Genomic DNA, 27,468 nt, shown 5'->3' with positions numbered 1-27,468 from the left:
TTATCCAGAGCGACGTACATAAGTGCTTAAATCTCTAACATTGAATACATTAATGCTGGTTCACTAGGTTACATACTTAAGATACCATGAGTTTAAAACGTTTGTTCAACGTTACAATGAAAAAGTTTTTTTTTTTTAATGCAAAAGATAAGGAAAGAAGTTCTAGTTGAAGTGTTTCCTGAATACGTAGGTCTTCAACCGCCGCTTTTGGTTGCCGTCTTTGCATCTTTCTGCCGATTAACGTTATAGATAAACGCCTCCAGCTCTGACTGAGTGTGCACGCTGCGTGTACCTGTGCTTTTCTGTTCAAATAAAGCAGACAGCTGAAGACGCACGTGTGAAACACTACAACACACGCGTGTAAAAGCAAAGTAAAAAAAAAATCGCTCTTGGATCAAACTGATAAATAATTTTCTTTCCCATCGACGACATGTTCTGCATTTTAACATAATTTTTATTGTTTATTTATGAAAGTAAAAATGATCCTTATAGTTTTAGGGTGGCTGAGATTACAGACAGGGGGCTGAAGCCACCCTAAAAAAGGACTAGAACCGCCCCTGGTTGACACAATTCGCAACACATTCGCCAGGAATCCTTTTTGACACTGATTATTACAAACATCTCCTACATATATGGCCATGTGTGTTCAGGAATGTCCTCGTTGTTAGTTATTTTAACATTGGTGACTCCCTCTGAATGAACATTAGCCATTCTTTTTGTAGGCATGCTGCTCATTGTTAGCTCCGCTATCCTTAGTCTATGTCTGATAGCCAGTAAATAATACAGTACACCAGTCACATGGGGAAAAGGCCGCACAATGATAGGATGCTGGGCTGGAAACAGCGCTCAATGAGAAGAAATAATACTAAAAGTAAGGAGTCCGTTTTGAAAATGTAAGAAGTAAAAAGTACAGATATTTGTGTAAAAATGTTATGAGTAAAAGTAAAAAGGTGTCTGAAAAATAAATAGTGGAGAAAAGTACTGATACCAGAAAAATTTACTTAAGTACAGTAACGAAGTATTTTTACTCTGCTCATTAATTATTTTTACAGGCTATATAACCTCAATTCACAACCAAGGTCATTGTCCGTTCTACAGTTTGGGCTGATGATATTTAAAAGTGTATGAGTACCAATCATTAAGAATAAGGGTGACGTGCATAGTTGCAGCAACTATAGGGGAATAAAGTTGATGAGCCATACAATGAAGCTGTGGGAAAGAGTAGTGGAAGCTAGGTTAAGGAAGGAGGTGGAAATTTGTGAGCATCAGTATGGCTTCCTTATTTAAAATTGTGTTGCTAGTGGTGTTTAGGGACCATTGGCAAAAAAGAAAAGAGTGAGAAGAATGATATTAACTATCTAATTTCACAGCATCTTACTGCAGAAGAGATATGCAATCTACAGAACGTGTATAATAAATTTCCATATTTATGGGAAATAAACCGTTTAGCAAAATGTCTTAAAAAATCTAAGTAACTTTGTAACTAACAAAGTGGGTTACAGAAACATATGTAGTCAAGGAAAGTGGAGGTAGGCTTGGAACAACTCAAAATGTACTTCTGTTTTTGCTTTTCATTGCTTTTAGCTGCTTGTCTCTTCCAACTGTAACCCTGCCATGGCTCACTGCAAAAGAGAACATTCATTAGTACATCCATCCATCCTCTACCGCTTATCTGGGGCTGGGTCGCGGGGGCAGCAGTCTAAGCAGGGATGCCCAGACTTCCCTCTCCCTAGACACTTCCTCCAGCTCTTCCGGGGGAATACCGAGGCGTTTCCAGGCCTGCCGAGAGACATAGTCCCTCCAGCGTGTCCTAGGTCTTCCCTGGGGCCTCCTCCCAGTTGGACATGCCCGGAACACCTCCCCAGAGAGGCATCCAGGAGGCATCCGAAACAGATGCCCGAGCCACCTCAGCTGACTCCTCTCGATGTGGAGGAGCAGCGGCTCTACTTTGAGCTCCTCCCGAGTGACCGAGCTCCTCACCCTATCTCTAAGGGAGCGCCCAGCCACCCTGCAGAGGAAACTCATATCGGCCGCCTGTATCCGGGATCTCTTCCTTTCGGTCATGACCCAAAGCTCATGACCATAGGTGAGGGTAGGATCGTAGATCGACCGGTAAATAGAGAGCTTCGCCTTGTGGCTCAGCTCTTTCTTCACCACAACAGATCGGTATATCGACCGCATCACTGCAGAAGATACACCATTCCGCCTGTCGATCTCCCGCTCCATCCTTCCCTCACTCATGATCGAGACCCCGAGATACTTAAACTCCTCCGCTTGAGTCGGGGCAAGCCACCCTTTTCCGACTGAGAACCATGGCCTTGGACTTGGAGGTGCTGTTTCTCATCCCCGCTGCTTCACACTCGGCTGCAAACCGTCCCAGTGCACGCTGAAGGTCCTGGTTTGAGGATGCCAGCAGGACAACATCATCTGCAAAAAGCAGAGACGAAATCCTGTGGTCCCCAAACCGGACTCCCTCTGACCCCATACTGCGCCTAGAAATCCTGTCCATACAAGTAATGAACAGGACCGGTGACAAAGGGCATCCCTGCCGGAGTCCAACATGCACCGGGAACAAGTCTGACTTACTGCCGGCAATGCGAACCAAACTCGTGCTCCGGTCATATAGTGACTGGACAGCCCTTAACAGAGGGCCCCGGACCCCATACTCCCAGAGCACCCCCCACAGGTCACCACGAGGGACACAGTCGAAAGCCTTCTCCAGATCCACAAAACACATGTGAACTGGTTGGGCAAACTCCCATGAACCCTCCAGCAACCTGGTGAGGGTATAGAGATGGTCCAGTGTTCCACAACCAGGACGAAACCCGCATTGTTCCTCCTGCATCCGAGGTTTGACTATCGGCCGAATTCTCCTCTCCAGTACCCTGACATAGACTTTTCCGGGGAGGCTGAGGAGTGTGTTCCCCCTATAGTTGGAACACACCCTCCGGTCCCCCTTCTTAAACAGAGGGACCACCACCCCAGTCTGCCAGTCCAGAGGCACTGTCCCCAACCTCCACGCGATGTTGCAGAGGCGTGTCAACCAAGACAGCCCCACAACATCCAGAGACTTGAGGTACTCAGGGCGGATCTCATCCACCCCTGGTGCCTTGCCACTGATGAGCTTCTCAACTACCTCAGTGACCTCAGCTTGGGGAATCGACAAGTCCACAACTGAGCCCCCGCCCTCTGCTTCCTCAGTGGAAGACATGTCGGTGGGGTTGAGGAGAACCTCGAAGTATTCCTTCCACCGTCCGAGGATGTCCCCAGTCGAAGTCAGCAGATTCCCACTCCCACTGTAAACAGTGTGGGCAGGGCACTGCTTCCCCCTCCTGAGGCGCCGGACTGTTTGCCAGAATTTCTTCGAGGCCAACCGATAGTCCTTCTCCATGGCCTCACAAAACTCCTCCCAGACCCGAGTTTTTGCCTCCGTAACCACCCGGGCTGAAGCTCGCTTGGCCCTTCGGTACCTATCAGCTGCCTCCGGAGTCCCCCGAGCCAACCGGGCTCCACCACCGGGTTTGGGGATTGCCACCACGACAGGCACTGGAAACCTTACGGCCACAGCTCCGAGCGGCCGCGTCGACAATGGAGGTGGAGAACATGGTCCACTTGGACTCAATGTCTCCAACCTCCCTCGGGATCTGGTTGAAGCTCTGCCGGAGGTGGGAGTTGAAGATCTCTCTGACCAGAGACTCTGTCAAACGTTCCCAGCAGACCCTCACAGTACGTTTGGGTCTGCCAAGTCTGTCCAACTTCCTCCCCCGCCATCGGATCCAACTCACCACTAGGTGGTGATCAGTTGACAGCTCCGCCCCTCTCTTTAGCCGAGTATCCAAGACATATGGCCGGAGGACAGATGAAACAACCACAAAGTCGATCATTGACTTCCGACCTATGGTGTCCTGGTGCCATGTGTACTGATGGACACCCTTATCCTTGAACATGGTGTTCGTTATGGACAAACTGTGACTAGCACAGAAGTCCAATAACAGAACACCACTCGGGTTCAGGTCGGGGGGGCCATTCCTCCCAATCACGCCCCTCCAGGTGTCACTGTCACTGTTTACGTGAGCGTTGAAGTCCCCCAGTAGAACAACGGAGTCCCCGGTCGGAGCACTTTCCAGCACCCCTTCCAGACCCATAAGCACAAATAACCGTGAAAGACCTATCCCCGACCCGAAGGCGCAGGGAAACGACCCTCTCGTTCACCGGGGTGAACTCCAACACATGGTTGCTGAGCTGGGGGGCTATGAGCAAGCCCACACCAGCCCGCCGCCTCTCACCATGGGCAACTCCAGAGTAGTAGAGAGTCCAGCCTCTCTCAAGGAGTTGGATTCCAGAGCCCAAGCTGTGTGTGGAGGTGAGCCCAACTATATCTAGTCGGTATCTCTCAACCTCCCGCACCAGCTCTGGCTCCTTCCCCCCCAGCGAGGTGACATTCCATGTCCCTATTGCCAGATTCCGTGTCTGGGGATTGGGTCGCCGAGGCCCCCACCTTCGACTGCCACCCAATCCACATTGCACCGGCCCCTTACGGTTTCTCCTGCAGGTGGTGGGCCCACAGGAGATCGGCCCCACGTCGCTCTTTCGGGCTGAGCTCGGCCGGGCCCCGTGGGGCAAGACCCAGCCACCAGGCGCTAGCATGCGAGCCCCAACCCCGGGCCTGGCTCCCGGGCGAGGCCCTAGTTGCGCCTTACCGGGCGATGTCACGGACCTTGAATTTAATTTACTCATAAGGGTTTTTAGAACCGCTCTTTGTCTGGCCTGTCACCCAGGACCTGTTTGCCTTGGGAGACCCTACCGGGGCAAAAAGCCCCAGACAACATAGCTCCTAGGATCATTCAGGCACGCAAACCCCTCCACCACAATAAGGTGCCAGTTCAAGAAGGGGCATCTTCATGTTTCCACTTAATATTCACACTATCAGCAATATTTTGCTGATAGTGTGAATATTAAGCGGAAACATCTTCATGTTTCCGCTTAATATTCACATTATCAGCAAAATATTCATCAGTCAATACCTCACACTGACATACTGAAAGTGTCAACCTGTTTGCACATTTGCCTCTTACACATTCCTGTGTATCATAATATTTAAGACTACAGTTTACTTTCACCATAGTGTGTGATTGCGTGAGTGAATGAGAGTGTGTGCCCTGCGATGGGTTGGCACTCCCTCCATGGTGTATACTGCCTTGATGCCCGATGACGCCTGGGATAGTCACAGGCTCCCCGTGACCCGAGGTAGTTCGGATAAGCGGTAGAAAATGAGTGAGAGTGAGTGAATTTACTTTCATGCACACTATTTTTCATTCTATATTTAATTCACAGTATACATCTTTTATATTTTATTCTTATATTTTTATTGTTTACTTTTATTTCACACTTTCATAGCAATATTTTCATCTGTGTTGTACGTTTTAATAATTGCACTGTCCATGGAGCGGACTGGACTCACATTTCACTGCTGGTTATATATGCTCTATATAATTGTACATGTGACAAGTAAAAATCTTGAATCTTGATAGCGCTTAAACCAGCAGAGGTTTAAAAAAGAGGTTGAAAAGCTTTGAGTAATGAACCGGTTTCTGATACAATTGGGCTGAAAGCTTCACTGTGTCAAGAAAGCTTCACTTCACCATTACTAGAAAAAAGTATATGGCAAATGGGCATTAAGTCTATTATAGGTGAGATCAGCAACAGTCCTTATCCGAGGATGAACATGAATGTGTAGATTGACGAGGAGGATGACAACGTTCCAACTTTTTTCCCACTTTTGGATGCTAAGGCCCATGATATAGAATCCAACTATATCCCTGAGAGAGTTTCTTCAGCAAAGTAAGCAGCATATTAGTCCATAACCATCCAACATAGCCACAGCAGATGAGCAGAAGCTACACCATAAAATAATCCTATTTGAGCAGGAAACAATAAAGTTTCTCAAACAGGGTTAAGGAGACCATTACAAAACAACATGGGGCAGCTTCAAACAAGATCTCACATTTTACTCTGCAATTTCCTGTTTTATCCCCTACAGGACATGTCCCCATGTACCCCCCTTGTGGACAGGATGAACTGATACCAAACTATGTTCAACCCTGTAACAGGCAGTGACTGTTACAATGTATATCACTTGCTTATTCAATCATACCTTGTGTTCTCACCAGCACATCGTAAGTACCCTGTAGTGATGGCCGGCTCGTGAATGAATCGTTCTTTTGAAACGATTCTTTTTAGTGAACTGGATGAACCAGTTCACCAAATCGGACTGATTTGTTCTAAACAGTTTGCGTCTTGAGTCAGCGCTGATCCACAAGTTACTAAAGTTACTCACTTTCGTTCATGCCTGACAGCTCCTCCGTCTCTATCCCGGAGTATTTGTAACTCCTGTACACTGAACTGAGATATGTTGGCTGAGAGAACTGTGAGGTTGAACTGTTGACACTGCGCAAGCATGAATAACTGAACTGATACAGCGAATCATCACTACACTGAACTGAGAACTGTTTCTTTCGGACGCATCCGACATACTGAGAACCGATGAGCTGTTGTTGCGCATGCGTAAATCACTGAACTGATACAGCAACAAATGGAAATCGTGCTGAGTGTTTTGATATGTCACATGTCCATGTTGTGCTAAATTTTTGATTTCGCTAATTTTGGGGGCGGGGCTACATGTGAGGTCAGTTCCCCTTATCATGCTGAGTGTTTTGATATATGACATGTCCATGTTGAGCTACATTTTTTATTTCGCTAGAATTTTAGGAATTGCCCATTCTTTTCTATGGGACTTTTTTGGCCTCTTTTTCGTCCGCTGTGCGAACATCGTTGGTCGGATCGCTTATAAAAACTATAGCACACCTCTCCTCACTGAGCCGGTGGATTTGACACCTCATTTATGGGTCAAAGACAAAAGCTGCGGGACAAGTTACGTGCCAAAAAAGTGTCCAGAAGAAGAATAATAACTAGAATGGTACATTTCCTAAAGAAAATGTGAATGTGCTTGCACGTGACGTCAGTTCCCCTCATCGTGCTGAGTCTTTTATGTTGTGTAACTGAGATATGGCTTCTTTATATTGCAATATGGTTCGTAAGGTGCACTACATGGTTGCTAGGGTATGGCTGCACAGTTACTATGATTATATTTGCAGACTAGTTTCTCACCTGCAACAAAAGAGCACACCTGAAAATCCATTTATCTTTTTCTGAAACAAGCGCCATGAAGATCTTGAACTAAGTGATCAGTGATTTTACTGGGGAAAAAATATAATCACGTTACAATAAGGATCATAAGTTCAAACGTAATGTATTAACTAACATTTACTAACCATGAGCAATAAATTATTGTATGTAGTAATCTTTGTTAAAATAAAGTTTATTCTTTGTTCATGTTAGTTCACAGTATATTAACTACTGGGAAAAAATTTTTCACGTTACAATAAGGATCATTAGTTCAAACGTAATGTATTAACTAACATTTACTAACCATGAGCAATAAATTATTGTATTTAGTAATCTTTGTAAAAATAAAGTTTATTCTTTGTTCATGTTTGTTCACAGTATATTAAGTAATGTTAACACGGTGTTAATAATGTATTAGTAAATGTTGAATTTAACATGAACAAAATGAATAAATGCTGTAGAAGTGCAGTTCATTATTAGTTCATGTAAAGTAATGTGGTAACTAATGTCAACTAATGAACCTTTATTATAAAGTTTTAGAAAAAAAAACTGTCCAAGGGTGGATTCGAACCCCGAATCTCTGCATGCTAAACGGATTCGCTATCCACTAAGCCATCCAGGAACATGAGAAAGCCTTTGCGGTTTTATGTATTAATTCACTAATGTGAAGAATGGCGTGTCTAACAATACCCAAGCTTTATTATATTAAAGTCATTCTTATCATTCTTTGTGATATACGTGTCATATGTTTAAAAAATAATTATGTAATGTGAGGAGACAAAGAAAAAATGCGCTTAATTTTAATTAATGGGTGGCTCTTAAAAGAGCCGTTGCTGTTCTTAAAAGGACATTAGTTTAAAGTGAAATAAAAAATTATAAAAACTACACTGATAGTTGAAAACAACAAAAAGTTATACAAATGGCAGAAACAACAACATATGTGACCGCCGTGCTGTCCAAGGCACGCCACCACCAGTTTTAAGCATTAAATACACGGTTAAATGTTATATTGTTTAAAAGCTTAGACTCTTGGGATTTTATTTAAGCGCACACACAAATCATAATATTATTTATAGCCATCATACAAATTTAATCCAAGTTGATAGTCACCGGAAATAGGTGGCGCTTCCCTTTCTTCACTGGGGTAATATTTTCCAAATCAAATGCTTGTAAAAAAATCCCCAAGAGACTAAGGAACTGGAATATGTAAGCCTTTTAATCCAAAACGCTTTAATCCAAAATGCGTTTCTGACCGAAACACACAGCACTTCCATCCTTTGTTTTCGGCTCTCACTTGTCCTAGGAGGCTTAAAAAACTACACTGAGCCGTCAGATTTGTAGTCCAGGGCCTAACGAATCAAACGTAAATCATGAAAATAGGGGGCGATCCCACAATATATATATATATATATGTATATATATATATATATAATGTGAAATGAAACTGAAGCTCACTGTGAAATATAGCAACAAGCTATAAAGACCTTTACACAGATTTACTGGTGTCTGCTGCCCTCTTTTGGATGTTAGCACATCTACAGAGAGATTGCCCATTCAAGTCTATGGGGAAAAAACACTCCTTTGAACTTCCATACTGGGAATTCTGATCGCTTATAAAATAAATAGCACACCTCTCCTCAATGAGCCGGTCGATTTGACACCTCATTTATGGGTCTAGGACAAAAGCTGCGGGACAAGTTACGTGCCGAAAAAGTGTCCGGAAGAAGAAGTATTATTATAATAATAACTAGAACGGTACATTTCCTAAAGAAAATGTGAATGTGCTTGCATGTGGCAAGTTCCCCTCATCATGCTGAGTGTTTTGATATGTCACATGTCCATGTTGTGCTAAATTTTTGATTTTGCTAATTTTGGGGGCAGGGCTACATGTGACATCAGTTCCCCTCATCTTGCTGAGTGTTTTGATATATGACATGTCCATGTTGTGCGAATTTGTTTTATTTCACTTGAATTTTAGGAATTTCCCATTCATTTCTATGGGACTTTTTTGGCCGCTTTTTCGTCCGCTGTGCGAACATCGTTGGTCGGATCACTTACAAAATAGATAGCACACCTCTCCTCAATGAGCCGGTCGATTTGACACCTCATTTATGGGTCTAGGACAAAAGCTGCAGGACAAGTTACGTGCCGAAAAAGTGTCCGGAAGAAGAAGACTAATAACTAGAACGGTACATTTCCTAAAGAAAATGTGAATGTGCTTGCACGTGGCAAGTTCCCCTCATCGTGCTGAGTGTTTTGATATGTCACATGGTCATGTTGTGCTAAATTTTTGATTTTGCTAATTTTGGGGGCGGGGCTACATGTGACATCAGTTCCCCTCATCTTGCTGAGTGTTTTGATATATGACATGTCCATGTTGTGCGAATTTTTTTTTATTTCGCTTGAATTTTAGGAATTTCCTATTCATTTCTATGGGACTTTTTCGGCCGCTTTTTTGTCCGCTGTGTGGACATCGTTGGTCGGATCACTTACAAAATAGATAGCACACCTCTCCTCAATGAGCCGGTCGATTTGACACCTCATTTATGGGTCTAGGACAATAGCTGCGGGACAAGTTACGCGCCGAAATAGTGTCCGGAATAATAATAATAATAATAATAATAATAATAAGTATGCAAGAGAATAAGAATGTGCTTTGCAAGCACATTAATAATAATAAGTATGCAAGAGAATAAGAATGTGCTTTGCAAGCACATTAATAATAATAAGTATGCAAGAGAATAGGAATGTGCTTTGCAAGCACATTAATAATAAGTATGCAAGAGAATAAGAATGTGCTTTGCAAGCACATTAATAATAATAATTATGCAAGAGAATAAGAATGTGCTTTGCAAGCACATTAATAAGTATGCAAGAGAATAAGAATGTGCTTTGCAAGCACATTAATTAATGCCTATGTCAAAAGCTTACAGCACCTGGTATTCCCAGGCAGTCGCCGATCCAAGTACTACCCAGGCTCGACTCCGAGCTTCCGAGACCAGACGAGATCGGGCATTCTCAGAGTGGAATGGCCGTAAGCCAGAGGAAATTTGGAACGGAACCCATTTATAAATTGTTTGTTTTTTCTTTTTTCCTATTTCTTTTTTCCTATTTCTTTTTTCCTATTTATTTGTTTGTTTGTTTGTTTGTTTATTGTAATTGTTGTTTTCTATCAAAATATTAGCTGCAGGGTCTGAATATTAAGATGTTGTTGTTAGAGAATTCAAATAGTAAAGTAAATGAATGCCTATGTCAAAAGCTTACAGCACCTGGTATTCCCAGGTCACCTATCCAAGTACTACCCAGGCTCGACTCTGCTTAGCTTCCGAGACCAGACATTCTCAGAGTGGAATGGCCGTAAGCCAGAGGAAAGTTGGAATGGAACCCATTTATAAATTGTTTGTTTTTTCTTTTTCCTATTTCTTTATTTCTATAGTTATTTATTCATTTATTTTGTTTGTTTGTTTATTTATTTATTTATTTATTGTAATTGTTGTTTTCTATCAAAACATTAGCTACAGGGTCTGAATATTAAGATGTTGTTAGAGAATTCAAATAGTAAAGTAAATGAATGCCTATGTCAAAAGCCTACAGCACCTGGTATTCCCAGGCAGTCGCCTATCCAAGTACTAACCAAGCCCGACTCTGCTTAGCTTCCGAGATCAGACGAGATCTGGCATTCTTTTTTTTTTTTTTTTTTTACCTGATATTCCCAGGCAGTCGCCTATCCAAGTATTCAATCAATAGAATACAATAAATAATACAATAAAAATGTAAATTTTCCTTATGCAATCACATCCAATTTTAAAAATGTCATACATCATATATCATACATTTACAAAAAACCTTAGTTCACACCTCTCCTTCACTCCTCGGCAGCTTCCACATTAAATCTTTTAAAGCACAACAAACATATGAAGTAAAGACATTATAAAAAGCATCCAACTTATTTTCCCATTTAAAATACACATATAGTCTCTCCATATACACTTCTGTTTTCCTCCTAAACCCAGTCCAAACATCCAACACAAATTTTTCCTTTTTGGCCACAATTTTTCTCTCCCATATTGCACTTTTCATTAACATTAACCACAGGTTTATAAACTTTTTGTTTCGACACTCCTTTTCCCAACCAAACATCACCACTCTGTTCCATTCCAATACATTTTCATCCCAGTCCACTGTCAAATCTTTAATCACACATTTACATTTCCTTAAAAATTCCCCCAATTCTTTACAATATAAAAACATATGTAAAATCCCCTCTTCCTTTTCCTGACACACCGCACTTTGTTCTAAACCAATTTTAGCTAAAATAGACTCCGTAAAAAACACTTTGTCTTATAAAATACTCCAAACTTTCCAATTTTGTTTCCACACATCTCCCCCTCATGTTTCTCCATATACACTCTTCTTTAAATTTCTCCACCCAGTACTTGTTTACAATCGGCTCTTTAAAAACTCCATCCCTAAAAACACAATAAAACATTTTTACAGTACATTCTTTAAAATCATACATTTTCTCCCCCAGTTTCACATGCATATTTCTCTTTCTGCTCTTCCATACACTCTATTCTTTTAATCCACTCTTTTGGTATTGCGTTCTTGATAATTTCATATTTGTTTGTTATTTCTTGTTTACTGTATTCTTCTTTTGCCACTTCCATTGCATCCACAATAAACTGTGTTGGTAAAAACCCCTCTTTAAACTCATACAAAACATCTCTCACTCTTGTTATCCCCACTTCCATCCATTTCTTAAAAAAATATTTCCTTCCCCTGTGCTAAAATATTGCCATGTAAGAACAGAGGTTGATTTTAAAATGTTTTCTCACCCATTCGGATCATACTCAATCTCCTTTAAAAAGTTTCCCCAAGCACTTAAAATTCCCCTATAAAATTCAGGTAATCCGTCAGTCATCCAAATTTTTGTTTTCATCCATAAAATTCCATCCCCCGTGTTAAAATCCCCACATTAATTTAAAAAATATTTCATAGTTTTTTGCCACTCAATTTTTGTTCTCTTCTTCTAAATATTTCTTAACTACTTTTACTCTCATAGCTTTTTTCCTCTGTTCCACATCCATTAACCCTAAGCCCCTTGCTGGTTTCCCCTCCCATAAAAATTCAAGAAAACATTTTTTCAACCTTTTTTCGGACCACAATGGCATCTCACATACATATAAAACATACCACAGCTTAGAAACCATTAAAACATTCAATATTAAAACCTTCCCCTTCAAATTTAGTGTCCTCAGTTTCCAAAAATGTAACCTTCTCTCTATCTCTGTTACTAGTTCCTCCCACATTTCATCTCTTACCTTCTTCTCATTCTTCCCCGTTAAAATCCCTAAAAATCCTCATTTCTTCCACTTCTTTAAATTTAAAACAATCCCTTAAAACCATAGCTCTGCCAAATCTCATATATACTGTCTTATCTTCATTTACTTTACTACCCGATCCTTTACAATATACTTTTACAACATTCATAACTTCTATAACACTTTCCTTTCCTTTAACAATTATTGTTGTATCATTTGCATATTGAAACACCTTCCCTTCTGCCTTCTTTTCCTCAATTTCTATCCCTACTATTCCTTCCTTTTGTATAACCCCTGCCCCCTACAGAGACAGGTAGCTATACATATGAAAAAAGGGCTACCAACTACTAATTTTACACCAACTAGAAAGATGTTAATGTATTTCCCTGGAATTACCACAAACTACAATGTATAAGGTTTTTAAATCCTTTTATAATGGTATCAGGTTTCAGACAATAATGATTACGAAAAAAAACAAAATCAAACACAACCATGGAACATGAGAGTTCAAAGTTATAAACAAACAACTCTTTGACTATTGGCAGCAGAGGATGGTTACACCAGTCAGTCAATGTTTCATGTCAGAAAATCCGATCCCTATTATGATGAAAACCCTGCACATGCAAATGTTCAAGTAATCCACATTTAACATCCCACAAAGTCAGATCCTTGTACTCGGGATACCGATCATCCTTAACGCAAAAGCACCACTAGCACTTCATTGGGAAATGTTCTTGTGATCCATGAAAGTAGAGCCTTTACAAATCATGTAGATCCCAACTGAATGTATAGTACCATACAAAAAGTCCATAAAATTGAACTGGAAACACAGTTTCTCAATCAGGACTCCAAAAGCAATAATTCGAAAGGAACTAGAGCAAAACCATGCTTCCCTCTTCCAAACAAATCTCTCTTCTTCTACTCTACTACCTAAATTAAATACTTGGGGTTTCTGACCTCAGCTGCCCCCTAATGGAGAGTAGGAAAATCAAGTAACAGGTAAACCTGTTACATACCCCTCCCTTCAGAAAGGGATTTGTCATAGCCATGGCAAATCTTAAGATTCTGCACATGATAGGTTTCAGTACTATCTGGATCTGAACTAAAAGAAACTGAATAATTAACAGGCCCCAACCTTTTCTTAATTTTTGCTGGTCCTTTCCATTTGGCAGACAGCTTTGCCATAAAACCTTCATCAGCTCTAGATAAAGGATGCGTCCGTACCCACACTACATCACCTTCTTTGAAGTGCTCTTCCTTGCGACGTTGATCATAGTATCGTTTCTGCTTGGCTTGGGCTCGTCTCACATTGTCTTTTACCAAGGTAATAAGTTCCTGTTGTCTGTCAAGGATAGAATATGCTGGATTATGAGGGTCAGGCGGTTTATGAAAAGCTCTCTCCATTGGACCTTTTAATTTACGTCCAAGTGCCACTTCAGCAGGTGTAAACCCTGTACTTTCATGCCAGGCGGTATTGATAGCAAACCGAAATTCGGCGATCAATCTGTCCCACAACTTATGACGATCCCCGACATAAGAGGCAATCATCGTTTTCAAGTTTCGATTGACCCTCTCGGTCAGATTAGTTTGAGGATGGTATGCCGTCGTGAGTTTTTGACAGACGCCCCACTGTTTACATACCAGGCCCAGGAGTTGAGTGGTGAATTGTGCACCACGATCTGAGACTAGATAGGCTGGTGTTCCCCATCTGGTAAATATCTCCTCTACCAGAATTCGGACTATCTGAGGAGTCTTTGCAGATCGCAGAGGAAACATCTCCACCCATTTGGAGCAATAATCCACAATAACAAGTAAATACTCATTTCGCTTGACACTCTTTGGAAACGGTCCCATAAGATCAATGCCCATCATATAACCAGGTTCGACAATGGGGGTAGACTGTAGATGACCAGATAATTTTGACAAGGATGGTTTGTATTTTAGACTTGACATTCTTTACAATATTTCCAAACATCAGCTCTGATTGTCGGCCAGTATACCGTATCCAATAGTCTGAGCAAGGTCTTAATCTTACCTAGGTGAGCACTGAGTGGATTGTCATATGCATGCTGAAGGAAAGCTTGCCGATGACTGGACGGAATGACAAGTTGAAGTTTCTGACCATTTCGTCCATCTGGAACGCTACGGAAGAGAAACCCATTTTCTATTACATACCGTATTCGTGATGTATCTTGCGAGTCCTGAATTGTTATTTTGGAGATCAGTTCCTGTATTTCTGAGTCACTTTCCTGTGCAGTTGCTATCTGTGGGAGATCTACTGGCATGGAGACTGATGGCACAAAAGAATTGGAAGCTTTCGCTACTGCAATGATGTTAGGAGAAATGGTGAGGCTGGGAACCCTAGATAGTACATCCGGTACCACATTACACTGACCTTTTCTATATTTGACTGTAAAATGAAACCCTTGCGGTCGTATAGGCCACCGAATGAGGTGTGATGATGGTTTTGGATGCTGGAAAGCCCAAGTCAGTGCTGCATGATCAGTTACTACTTCAAACGGTCACCCTTCTAGATATGGTCTCCACTTCTCTACTGCCCACACCACTGCCAAACACTCCTTCTCTGCTACAGAGTAGGACTTTTCAGCCCCTCCCAGTAGTCTAGATGCATATGCTATAACATGTTCTCCTCCTACAGATTCTTGTGTAAGAACTGCTCCCAATCAAATTTCACTGGCATCGGTTTGAACTCGGAAAGTTTGACAACAGTACAGGAGCTTGTGTTAAGTCTTGTTTTATAAGGTCAAATGCTTGCTGACACTGATCTGTCCAAGTCCAGGATGAGTTCTTCTTTTTCAGTGCATGAAGTGGAGCCGCCTTTTCTGAGAATTTGGGAATGAATCGATGGTACCAACCAGCTAAGCCCAAAAACCTTTGGACATCTTTGAGAGACTGTGGAACGGGAAAGGAACTAACTGCTGACACTTTTGCAGGATCCGTTTTGATCCCTTCACTTGAAACAACATGGCCTAAAAACGTGAGAGATTTCGGAATGAAATTACACTTTTTAAGGTTGAGGGTAAGACCTGCTTTGTGAAAACAATTGAAAACTTGCGGAAGATGGTCTTGCTTATTCTTGGAGAAAACCACGACATCATCAATGTAAACCATGCAACATTTACCTTTCAATTCCCGTAATACATGTTCCATAAGTCTTTGAAAGGAAGCTGCTGCATTTTTTAACCCAAAAGGAAGACGCAGAAATTCATATAGCCCTGAAGATGTAGTAAAGGCTGTCTTTTGAATGCTATCTGCTTCCATTTCCAGTTGCCAATAGCCACTCCTTAAGTCAAGTGTAGTGAAAACAGCTGATCCATGTAATGACTCCAAGATGTCCTGTATCTGTGGCATCGGGTAGGCATCAAGGTACGTTTTGGCATTCAAACCACGATAGTCAACACAGAGTCTGGAGCCTCCATCTTTCTTCTGTACCACTACCACGGGCGCTGCCCATGGAGAGCTAGATGGTCGAATGATTTTCTTTTCTAGGAGTTCCTGGATTTGACGCTCAACGAAACTCTGCTTCTCAATGGAAATCTTGTATGCTTTCTTTCTAACAGGACGTTCGTCTGTGGTAATAATACGATGTTTGACTACATCTGTCTGTCCGATCTCCTGGTTACAAACAGTAGGCCAACTTAACATCAGACTTTTCAACTCTCGCTGCGTCTGTGTATCAGTGTCTGCCTGTTCGACTAGTTGGCATATAGACTGAAAGACTTCATCACTGCAGGACGTTAGAGGTATAGCAAGGTAGAAGTGCACAGAAGAATAAGTGTCCCGATGGAGGAATGGAAAGGTCTATGGTGCTTCAGAGCCCACCGTAGAAGTAAAAGAATACCGGGCCTTATTAAAGTCCAAAATCATTCCAGACTTCAACAGAAAATCCATGCCAAGGATGATGGGTACTGTCAGGTCAGTGTCATTCATTATATACAATGTCAAATCGACTGGACGACCCTGTACTTTACTCTTCCAAACGATTTTCCCAACCCCTACTTGTCGTTGCCCATTGGCAAGAAAGAAAGCTTGACCTCCTCTTGGTAAGTATGTTGCTCTTCTACTTAGCTGGTTCCAACATGACTTTTGATAAAGTACTGCCAGTGTCCACCATCGCAGTCAAATCTGTGTCTTGCAGTGTTATGGGAATAATAAGATTTGTGAAGTGTTGTACAGTGTGTTGACAAGTTTGGACCACTCTGGTGTTAGCAGTGGTTGTTCTGCGTTGTGGATCATTCACGGAAGGATTTCTTTTCTTCTGCTCATCCACGTTGACTTGAGTCCAGTATCTCTTTGACTCATCAAAATCTCTTTCTATCTGCATACCCACTCTTACAAGTTCTCCTACATCTTTAATATTTCTGCGTAGCAAACTAGCAAGCCATGGATTACAGTTGCGCAAGACAGCCTGTACGATTTCTCTCTCTGACATCTGCTTCTTCCATCTCAGGCAAAGAGCTCGATAGTGAAAAGCAAAATCTCTGAAGCTTTCCCTTGCCCCTTGTCTTCTCTCCATCAGCTTCCTCACTGCCACCTCTTCATAATCATCACTTAGAAATGATTGTAGAAATAACTCTTTAAACTGTCAGTTATGGATATTCTTCCTCTCAGCCATCCACCAATCTTTAGCAGTGCTTTTAAGTACAGCCGTTAAAAAAGCCAAAATTTCATTATCCTTCAAAGGCCGAATAGCGAAATACTCCTCACACCGTTCAATGAATAGGATAGGGTCTTCTTCTGGACTGTTACTGAAACTGGGGAACTCGAGTTTGACTGGCGGAACATACGGATTTACAGATGAATTGCCCATGACTGGGAGAGTATTAGACGGAAGACTGTAGCTTTGATCTTTCAGTGATACACGAACAGTATTGGTATTCGTGGGTTGAACTGGAGTGGATGTTGAAGGCCGAAGAGATTGTAATCTCTGTTCAAGTTGGTCTCTTCTCTTTAAACAATCCAGTACCGACTGACCAAGATCCTGAATAAGGAGCTTGTACGCAAAGCCACTATCTTCAGTGGCTTTGCGTTGCGAGTCAAAATCAGTGATGGTAACCTGTTCACTCACCCGTTGACTGATGCTGGTGAGCCGCTCCTCAAGAGAGGCGAAGTGTTCCGTGAGCCTTTCTAGCAAAACCGACACGTCAATGGAAGTGTTAGGTGCATTTTCCTCAACGTTGTCTGGTGGAGGTGGTGGAGGCAACACCTGGTCGTCTGGAAGGAAATTCCCCCCAATATCTTCCTCATTCTCCTCCTGACTCAATATACAAGCCACTGAAAGTATTAATCAGCTCCTGGGATGGTTCTCTGGGCATGCTGAATGGTACAGATGAAAAATCTGGATCGGGTACGGACTCATCCCCACCTAAAGCTTCCTGACTAGCCATATTGTTGTATTTGGTTTTTTTTTTTTTTTTGTGACAATCACTGGGAAATTTTTGAAACTAGATTTCTTACGTTGGTCAAGTCCCTGTTCGGGTGCCAATTATATAACCCCTGCCCCCTACAGAGACAGGTAGCTATACATATGAAAAAAGGGGCGGGGCTACCAACTACTAATTTTACACCAACTAGAAAGATGTTAATATATTTCCCTGGAATTACCACAAACAACAATGTATAAAATTAGGTTTTTAAATCCTTTTATAATGGTATCAGGTTTCAGACAATAATGATTACGAAAAAAAAACAAAATCAAATACAACCATGGAACATGAGAGTTCAAAGTTATAAACAAACAACTCTTTGACTATTGGCAGCAGAGGATGGTTACACCAGTCAGTCAATGTTTCATGTCAGAAAATCCCATCCCTATTATGATGAAAATCCTGCACATGCAAATGTTCAAGTAATCCACATTTAACAGCCCACAAAGTCAGATCCTTGTACTCGGGATACCAATCATCCTCAATGCAAAAGCACCACTAGCGCTTCATTGGGAAATGTTCTTGTGATCCATGAAAGTAGAGCCTTTACAAATCATGTAGATCCCAACTGAATGTATAGTACCATACAAAAAGTCCATAAAATTGAACTGGAAACACAGTTTCTCAATCAGGACTCCAAAAGCAATAATTCGAAAGGAACTAGAGCAAAACCATGCTTCCCTCTTCCAAACAAATCTCTCTTCTTCTACTCTACTACCTAGTTAAATACTTGGGGTTTCTGACCTCAGCTGCCCCCTAATGGAGAGTAGGAAAATCAAGTAACAGGTAAACCTGTTACATCCTAACGGTTCTGATACAAGCGAGTACAATAACTCTGAGTGCAGACACCCCTGTCTTATAGATCTAGTAATTGTAAAACAATCTGTTAAAAACCCATTACATTTTATCTTTGTTAACACGCGTCTAAATAAAATCTCAATCCATTTAATAAAATTCTCCCCAAAACCAAAACTCCTTAAAACCTGAAATAAATACCCATGCTCGACCCTATCAAAAGCTTTTTCGAAGTCCAGACTAATTACATATCCATCATCATTTTCCTCCTTCATGTACCATATCGTGTCTCTTATACTCATCGTGATATCCGCTATATCTCTTCCTTTAACTCCGTACGCTTGGTTTGTTTCGATTATACTTGGCATTACCTCCGTCAACCTATTTGCTAAAACTTTCGCTAAAACTTTCGTGTTTAACATTGTAATTGGTCTGTAATTCTTTAAGTCTACTTTTTCTCCTTTCTTTTTATAGATCAGTTTCATTAACCCCATCCTTATTCTTTCATTAATTTCTTCCTTTTCAAATGTTTCTTTAAAAACCCCATTTAAAATCTTTCTTAAAACCTCCTTTAAAACACACATAAAACTCACTTCCCAAACCATCTATTCCTGGACTTTTCCTTCTATTCAGTTGATTTATCGCTCTTTCAATCTCCTCTTCTCTGATTTCTTGGTCACATTCTTTTTTATCCTCTTCCCTTACTTTAGCTTTTATCTTATTCAACGGTTTCTTTTTCTCCTCCTCTTCCACACCCCTTGTACTGAACAGATCCTTGTAAAAATTCTTTACTTCTTCTAAAATCTTTTCATTCCCTTCTACAATTTCCCCATTTTTCCCTCTTATTCCCTTTATCGTTTCAGCTTTCCCTTTCTTTTTTTCCAAATCAAAAAAGAACTTTCTACATTTTTCTCCCTCCACCGCATATTTAGCTTTGCTCCTTAACCTCGCCCCCTCATATTCTTTTTCTTCCAATTCTTTCAGTTTGCCCTCCATTTCATTTATCTTTTGTATGTCTTTATGTTCTTTATTCAATTCCATTTCCAAGCTTTCTTTTATTTCTCTTTCATTGAATCTTTTACATTTCTGTACTAAACTACAATACTTGATTGAGAATCTCTTGATTAAAAACTTTACGTTCTCCCACCATATTCTCTTATCCTCTTTATACATTTCATTTTGCTTTTCATTTTCTATAATCTCCTTAACCTTTAAAACATAGTCTTCATTCTTTAAAATCTGTGTATTTAAAATCCAGACTCCCGGCCCTCTTTGCACTTTACTCCAATCCAATGTAAAAAATAAAAACCTGTGATTGCTAAAACTTGTGTCCTCATACTTAATATTTTCTATAAAATTCTCCACCTTTCTACTACATAAAACAAGATCAGTTCTGGTTTGGCACAGAAACTTCCCCACTATCTGCCTCCTTGAAAACTCCTTTTTCCTTTCATTTCTTTCTCTCCACACATCTATCATATTATTTTCTCCCATTAATACTTTTAATTCTTTTCTACCTGTATCAGTTTTAAAAAACATTCCTTCAGCCATGTCTTGTTTACTAAAAACCGTGTTAAAATCCCCCATCATTATTATTTCTTTGTACTTCTTTACAACATTTCTTAAAATATTAAAAAACTCTTTCTTTTCCTTCTCCTCCACCGGTGCATGTACATTTACTAAAATCAAATCTCTTCCTTCATCTTTTATCTCAACAACCATACATTTCCCTATTTTATCTGTGTATACAATTTTACTCATTTTAAACACATCATCCTTCATTAAAAGAGCCACACCTCTCCCCAACCTCCCATCTCCATTATTATAAAAAATACCTCCATCCCATCTCTTTTTATACTCATTCATAACATTTTCTTTCCAGTTTTTTTCTTGCAGTGCAATTACGTCTTCCCTTTTACATTTTTCTTTTACTCTTTCAAATTTCCCCCTGTCCATCATTCCCCTTGCATTAAAAGTAACACAACTTAAAACCATTAAAAGGAAGTAGAAAAATAAATACTTAAAAATCATTGCTCATCATTTTCTCCCACCAGGTCTCTTAAAACATCATATCTGCTCTGTATCCTTTTCATAACTTTTTTTCTTACCCTTTCCAAATTTGGAGTTACCTTTGTTGCTCTCCTTCTAATTTGTCTTCTCCTCCTTCTGTCCATATTGTCCATCTTTACTTCTTCACTGTCTGTTTCCTCAACATTGTTAAACCTGTCCGATGTCACCATTTCTTTCGTGTCCTTCTCACGAAACCCTAACCCTAACCCTAACCCTACAGGTCTTCACCTGGTGGCTATGCATCACCCGGAAATACTGCGACCCCTCCGCCATTTCCATTTTTGTGCTGTATGGCAATGATGCCACCTCTTTGGGGAACCTTACTTTCAGGAACCTTGTTCCATCCTCGACTTCGGTGCCCGGGTAGTGTCGTCTTTTAATTTGAGATATGGGATTAACTCCCCATCCCTCCAATTTTCCAATTATATCTCTATGATCCAGGTAGACGGGCAGGTGCATGAAGGAAACAACGTAATCTCTATTTTGCAGATTTTTTATTTCACAGTTCACCCCTTTTATAATCAGTCCATCGATCAATGCCTCACACGTTTCCTCTTTTTCCATCGTTAGTTCATATTCTTTTCCTTGCCTTGGCCTCAATGCCAGAATTTTCCCATTTCCACATTTCTCAGTTACTGCTTTAATAATATCCATAGCTCTGACCTCATTTGAGTTCTCCACGTTAACAATCACCGTCGCCTCCTTTAGATACATCCTTCCTTCTCTCTCCAGCCAGTCCAGGGTCATTTGCCGTTAATCCGTCCATTTTTAAGAAAAAAGAAAGTTAACCACCCTCCAGTCAGCCAAAGCTGCTGTAAGGTGGTTTTAGAAAACTAAGAAAAACAAAACAAACAGAACTATTAATTAACCCTCTGGGGTCGACAGGCGTGCCGGCTTGTTTTTGGCGCTTTTTTCTTCTTCAACGTGAAATCCACTTAAAATACTCCGTCATTCATAATCATACACATGCATGTAATACATCATTCGAAACTGTGAAGTGTCTACTTTTATTTGACTGCCTTCATAATAACAACAAAACGCTGTGCTTTTGGCAAATAAAGAAAATAACCAGGGTGTGCCTTCAGACATCTCTGTCTCCTTGACCATCTTCCTGAAACACGTTACAAATATGAACTGATAACTCTGCCAATACTTATCACACGAACATGATACATATGTCTAATGAAAGCCTGAAATGTCTACTTTTAAATGATGTAATTAAAATCGAAAGCAAATATTGTCTTTTTGTGTAATCTGTATGTAAGTAAAGAAAGGTACAGTTTTTCCTCATCAGACCTCATTAGCGCTAATGTGATCCCACATATCGCACGCGCGCCATTCATATGGAAATTACCTGACGCGGACTATGCAAACAAGATCAATGCCCCAAACAATGGTGAAAGAAGCACCAAGTTTTAACAGATTCCATTAAAGATTAAAAAAGATACCATTAAAGATTTTAACAGAGCCATATTGTATTGGTCATATACAATATTGTTACTTGTATACATATTGTTACTTTATTATTTATTTTAAGCATTTGTCTTGTAGTATAGTGTCTGTTTGCTCTGTCTCTTGTCTGGCACACATGAACTTTATGTGGATTTTAGGATTTTTTTTAGTACTTATCTCTTGTCTGGCACTGTTTGCACTAGTTAAATATTCTAAATAAACTACAAACACAAAATATACACATTTATTTTGTCTTCACATTCTTTTAACTCCTTCTTGTAATCTCCACATTCTTGTAACTCCTCTCTCAGTCACACACTTACCTGTAAGGCTCATTATGCAGCTCATTATGCGGGCCTTTGTCTTCTCAGGTGTGAATTACATTAATATGCATGGTAGTTGAAGCCTACTCACATATGCCCTTTACAAACAAAAAGTGTCTTAGAAAATTGAAATCAATATATTGTTTTCTGTGAGCGAGTAAACAAGATGATTTTCACATCATTTTGAAGCAAAAACACTAGGATACAAGATTGAGTTTTCTGGCTTGGCAGTGCTGCTTCTGTCAAACCTGTTCCATTATAATAACTAGGATCAATTTTCTGCTTTTGTCAGAGAAGTCTTGGCTTCATTACAGTTTGAACTATGAAACAATCTTCCCATCGATTGCAAGTTAAATGACAAAAATAGGGTGCCAGGATAAAGAATCAGATCAACCCGTATGACATTTTGCTCTTTGAGTTTTCTGGCTATGTGGTATATCTGAATGGGCTTAGCAGTGCTGCTTCTGTCAAACCTGTTCCGTTATACTAATCAGGATCAAGTTGCTGTTTTTTATCAGAAAAGTCTTGGCTTTCTTACAGTTTGAACTATAAAGCAACCTCCCCATGGAGGAATCAAAATACGGTCTTCCACAGGCAAGTTGAGAGCAGTGCCACTTTTGTCCAAGACGTCTTGGCCTTCTTAGAGTTGGAACTGGGCGGAAAAGCAGCCTCCCCGTCGGGAAATCAAACCCCGGTCTGAAAATGGGGTGGCAGGTTTGTTACAGTTTGAACTACAAAGCAACCTTCTCATCGATTGCAAGTTAAATGCCAAAAATAAGGTGGCAGGTTAAAGAATCAAATCAACCCGTATGACATATTGCTCTCTGATTGAGTTTTCTGGCTTAGCAGTGCTGCTCCTGTCAAACCTGTTCCGTTATACTAATTAGTATCAAGTTGCTGCTTTTAATCAGAAAAGTCTTGGCTTTCTTACAGTTGGAACTATAAAGCAACCTCCCCATCGAGTGCAAGTTAAATGCTGAAAATAGGGTGCCAGTTTAAGTGATCAAATCAAACTGTGCGGCATCTTGCTCTCTGATTGAGTCTTCTGGCTTGGCAATGCGTTCTGCTTATGTCAAACCTGTTCCATTATAATAACTAGGATCAATTTGCTGCTTTTGTCAGAGAAGTCTTGGGTTTCTTACAGATGGAACTACAAAGCAACCTCCCCATCGAGTACAAGTTAAATGGTGAAAATAGGGTGCCAGGACAAGGGTTCAAATCAATCCATGAGGCATCTTGTTCTCTGATTGAGTCTTCTGGCTTGGCAGTGCTGCTTCTGTCAAACCTGTAACATTACATTAACTAGGATCAATTAAATGCTGAAAATAGGGTGCCAGGTTCAGAGATCAAATCAAACCACGGTCTTCCGCAGGCAAGGTGAGAGCAGTGCCACTTTTGTCCAAGACGTCTTGCCCTTCTTAGAGTAGGAAAGCAGTCTCCCCGTCGGGTAATCGAATCCCGGTCTTCCGCGTGACAGGCGGAGATACTGTCCACTATACTAACGAGGAATACCTGTTCTGAAAGTTGAAGGCTGTCGTCAACTGGGACTAGACTGCGCTTGACCCAGTGCAAGTTTAATGCCAAAAATAGGGTGCCAGGATAAGGGATCAAATCAATCCGTGTAGCATCTTGCTCTCTGATTGAGTTTTCTGGCTTGGCAGTGCTGCTTCTGTCAAAGCTGTTCCATTATAATAACTAGGATCAATTTGCTGCTTTTGTCAGAGAAGTCTTGGGTTTCTTACAGATGGAACTACAAAGAAACATCCCCATCGAGTGCAAGTTAAATGCCGAAAATAGGGTGCCAGGATAAGGTTTCAAATCAATTCATGAGTCATCTTGCTCTCTGATTGAGTCTTCTGGCTTGGCAATGCGTTCTGCTTATGTCAAACCTGTTCCATTATAATAACTAGGATCAATTTGCTGCTTTTGTCAGAGAAGTCTTGGGTTTCTTACAGATGGAACTACAAAGCAACCTCCCCATCGAGTACAAGTTAAATGGCGAAAATAGGGTGCCAGGATAAGTGATCAAATCAAACTGTGCGGCATCTTGCTCTCTGATTGAGTCTTGGGGCTTGGCAGTGTTGCTTCTGTTCAACCTGTTCCGTTATACTAATTAGGATCAAGTTGCTGCTTTTTATCAGAAAAGTCTTGGCTTTCTTACAGTTGGAACTATAAAGCAATCTCCCCATCGAGTGCAAGTTAAATGCTGAAAATAGGGTGCCAGGTTAAGTGATCAAATCAAACTGTGCGGCATCTTGCTCTCTGATTGAGTCTTGGGGCTTGGCAGTGTTGCTTCTGTTCAACCTGTTCCATTACATTAACTAGGATCAATTTGCTGCTGAATTGTTTGGCTAAAATTCCCTAAACCGTTTCCCATTAATTTTCTATGGTAGTGCTAAACCACTACGGCTGCGGTATATTTTCGGCCGCTGACACTCTTGTGGCGCTGTTTCAGCCATCTGCGCATGCGCCGTGAGATAAAGCGAGCTGCTCGACTCCCGTTCGTTTCATTCAACAGTGTCGGCTCGTCGATCACAGGTAAGTTACCTTAAAATAACTTGTTTGTGTTTTACAGTTAATTCTAAGCTCCTATTAGCTTCTCTGTGAACAGTTTTTTTTTCCTTGTAATTGTTCTTGGACCCATCATCTGTGGTTTATTCAGTATTCATATTAATAAGTTACTTAAAAAGTAACAAGTTAATACTAATTATAAATCAATATTAATTCTGAAATCAGAGTTTTCCAGGTTAATTACCTACTAAACGTGTGTCCATTCTTTTTTCTCTTTTTTTGTAGTGTCTATATGTTTACATGTATTACACTAATTTTAAATGAGTTTATTTTTGTCCTGTTGAGGATAATTACATACTAAACGATGAATGAACGTGTCCATTATGTCTGTATGTTTACTTTATGTCTATATGAACGTGTCTATATGTTTACATGTATTACACTAATTTTATATGACTTTATTTTTTGTCCTGTTGAGTGATTGTTTGATAATTGTGTGATTTATTAGTTACATTATTAATGAGCATAACTTTATTTCTGATTTAATGTATTTAATGACTTATAGAACAGTTGTTTTAAAAACTTTCAAGCACATTGAATGCTTTTAGTATTAGTTACACTCTCTATGTTAATGAGGGTGAGAGACTCTTTGTCTGTGATGGCTCCTATGGCCCATTGCCTTTTTCTATACATCAGTCAAAGTCACACCTAGGTGATAACTCACTAGGTGTGAAGGACTTGTCTGGGAACAGCTGTTAAGTGTTGCCTGATAATTAAATCATCTGATTGTTAAGTTTGGGGCAGGGTGGGTAGGGATTATAAACAACCAGTGTATAATGTTTTATATAGATTATTGTAAGGTTTTGTTTTAAACAGACATGCTAACATCTAACATTTACTACTCTTTCTGTATTACAGGTCACCATGCACAAAAAATCAGTGTTTTTCCCAGGGTGTATGAAGGTCGTGTTCCGTAAGGGACCGCTCGGATATCTCCTTCAGGAGCCGACTGAGGAGGCCAGGGTGATCAAAGATAACCCAGCTATTCAGGACAAGTCGGCACCAAAGAAGGAGGAGCTCGTCAGGCAAGACGCTCTTGCTGTGGTCCGTCAGAGAGGAGGCGATGCCTCTGACAAAACAGAAGTTCTTGGCGAATACATCCTGCAGTTTGGAAAGTACAAGGGGAAATCTTTCCGGTGGCTTCTTCAAAATGACATGGGTTACACCATTTACCTGATAAAGAACCTTCAGCAGGAAGAGGCCATGGGGGTCTTTACGTCAGAAGGACCCAGCAAGGGCAGTCTTTTATCCTTTTGTAACTATGCCCGCAGTTTTGATGAAATTCAGTCTCTGCTCAGTTATGTGTCCAAAAATCCAGCTGCACCAGCAGCCTCGTCAGAGGGTGACCAGCTGGTTGGTTTCGGTACTCATGCGAAGAGTACGTGGCAGGAGATTTGGAACAACATGGCTGATGGTTACGCATCCTTTGTATTGGGGGCAACTTGTGTCCCGGGGACACGGATGTACAAGCTGCAGCAATACCTGCGTAATCAGGTGCAGTCTACCCGTCCGCCCGTGTTTGCCTCAAGTGCAGCTTCTAAACCAACGGGTCAGTTGTTTATTTTTTCCTTTTGAAGGAATTGTTTGCCGTTGTGTCCACTAGTATGACTAACATCATAGCTTGTTTTAATTAATACCGAGGTATAATTTAAGAAATCCGAGTACACTGAAAATGTTGTCTTTCACCAACAGAAATGGATGATGACGACGAGTGCTGTATATGTTAATGTGTTGTGTGCTTATCACTAGCTCTACGACCACCGCCATCAACATCATCATCCTCATCCGCTGAACTGGGACGGTCTGCGGGACCAGGAAAAGGTTTTTACACATCAGGCTCAGCACTGGAGCACAGTTCTGTTGAATTGCGATATGAAATGCTCTCCAAGTCTGAATAAAAAGCCTTTCTTATTGTGTCACTGTTATGGCCATATTTGGCCTTGTTCCACTAACAAATGTCTGTGCCGTTGGCAATATACTAACTTTTCAAGGGGCGATGAATTGATTCCCCGACCACCATGAATTGATATCAACCACAATCAGGGTAAGTACTCTTTTTTTTGTTGAGTTTTAAATATTTCTGTCTACTAACGCATTATGATGCATGTGCATGTAAGTTACCTTTTCACAGTTTGAAATTATTAACATTCCTTTGGTAGGCATAATGTTTACTATTTATTACTACCATAAAGATAAGCGGGTGAAGTAAGAACATTTTCTATTATTACACACAAATGTCTGACAAGATTTTGCATTTTTCAGTGCCATCTGCTGCCCTCTCCATAACACCTCCTGACACCAAGC

General features: G+C 40.7%; 1 pseudogene; it reads right to left on the bottom strand.

Moving 5' to 3' along the window:
- Positions 1 to 10,109: 10,109 nt before the first annotated feature.
- Positions 10,110 to 10,225, bottom strand: LOC113642213 (annotated as a pseudogene).
- Positions 10,226 to 27,468: the final 17,243 nt, after the last annotated feature.

Source organism: Tachysurus fulvidraco, chromosome 16, assembly GCF_022655615.1.
Source record: "Tachysurus fulvidraco isolate hzauxx_2018 chromosome 16, HZAU_PFXX_2.0, whole genome shotgun sequence".
Lineage (NCBI taxonomy): Eukaryota > Metazoa > Chordata > Actinopteri > Siluriformes > Bagridae > Tachysurus > Tachysurus fulvidraco.
The sequence above is the reverse complement of the archived record's forward strand: the minus strand, read 5'-3'. Positions and strand labels throughout refer to the sequence as shown.